The sequence below is a fragment of the Ailuropoda melanoleuca genome, chromosome 9 (assembly GCF_002007445.2).
Source record: "Ailuropoda melanoleuca isolate Jingjing chromosome 9, ASM200744v2, whole genome shotgun sequence".
NCBI classification, from domain to species: Eukaryota; Metazoa; Chordata; class Mammalia; order Carnivora; family Ursidae; genus Ailuropoda; species Ailuropoda melanoleuca.
The window spans coordinates 916090-917593 of NC_048226.1; positions in this window are offsets into that span (position 1 = coordinate 916090).

Below are 1504 nucleotides of genomic sequence, written 5' to 3' on the forward strand. Positions count from 1 at the left end.
GCACAGATTTCGGCGCGTTCTGAGCTCCAGGAAGTTCTGGTTTTTCCTCGAGCCTCTGCGGTGGTACTGGGTGGAGAAACCGTGGGGAGAGTAAGAAAGCAACTTAGAGTGGGGGGACGGCAGACGCCCTGGACTTCTGTCTGCCTGCTCCGGGGGCCATCTGGGGAGAAATCCCTCTGTATTTTGCTGAGGTCTCAAACAACCTGTCCCCTGAAGGCGAAGGGTAGAGGCCCCGGGGAGTCCCCAGATCTCTTTAGCTGCCAGCAGACTCCTCACCCGGACACCCTCTATTCTCTGGGTTTCTGCCTTGCTTTGTCACACACCGGAGCCAGACCAAAGGCAGGTAGTACTATTTACGGATTTGTAGTCCGTGAGCGAGGGGGAAGTGGTGGCACACCCCCGACTCCCACCTTGGTGGTCAAGTCCTTTTGTTCTCTCCGCACTCAGCGTTTGCACCTGCTTGGCGAAAAGATACTAAAGGCAAATAAAATTAAAAACTCAAGCAGAGAGGAGCTCTGGGAGCAATCAAGCTGTCCACACGTATCACCGGGATCAGGCATTATTTAAAGTGTCCGTTTATTGGCAGATTCACTTTCAAGCAGTGCTGCTGCCAGCCATAGCCAGGGGCAGCGCCCCAGGGAGGCTGGGACGGAGATCCGTGTCCCCCCCACCCCCGTACCCGGCCGCGGTCAGACCACAGGTAGCGGGGGTCTTGCCTGTGCTGGGGTGGGGGGAGCCACTGACTACTGCGGCCCAGGGAGAGGGCCCTGGCCCCGCAGAGGTACTAAGACTTGGGGGGGGGTTGCTTTCCTTTTGAAATGGGATCCCCTGGGTCTGAAACGACGACTTTTTTCGTGCTTTTCTCGAAGGGGGTGCTGTGGCTTGAGCTTCCCCAGCCGCAGGGCCAGGTCTGTGTCAATGGTGGCACCAGCCGCAGCTGCGGCGTCTCGGCCCCACTGCAGCGCGCGGGGTGGCTTGCCAAAGGCCGCCAGTGCTGATCGATGTGTCCAATTTGACTCCTGCAAACCCACCCGGGTTTCCTTGGGCTTGAGGGGGGTGTGTGTCTGAGTGTGTGTGTTTGTGCGTGTTTGGGGAGGGGGTAGTCACATGACGTCCAGTTTCCAATCTGGGTACCAATTAAACCGAGACCCGCCAAGAGAGAAAATCAGTGAGCGAAGGGACCACTTTGCCCCGGCCTTGCCAAAGACTGCGGAGCCTGAGGCCCAGAGAGGGCGAGCCCAGTGCCCCCGGAGGAGCGGCGAGGACACTGTTCACCCCGGCTCGGCCACTGGGGGCCGCAGTCACCTTCAGCTCAGGGGGCCCGGGAGACGCCAACCTCGCTGGCAGCTCCCGCCGCCCGGCCGCCTCCAGCGCGCAGCCTCCGCTCGCTCTCGCCCGGCGCGGCAGCCGCGATCCGGGACCGAGCGACGTCGCCGTCCCCGAGCTCTGGCTGCGCCCCCACGCCCGCTCCCGCCCGCCGCAGCCTCCAGCCGCGCCCCTCCCC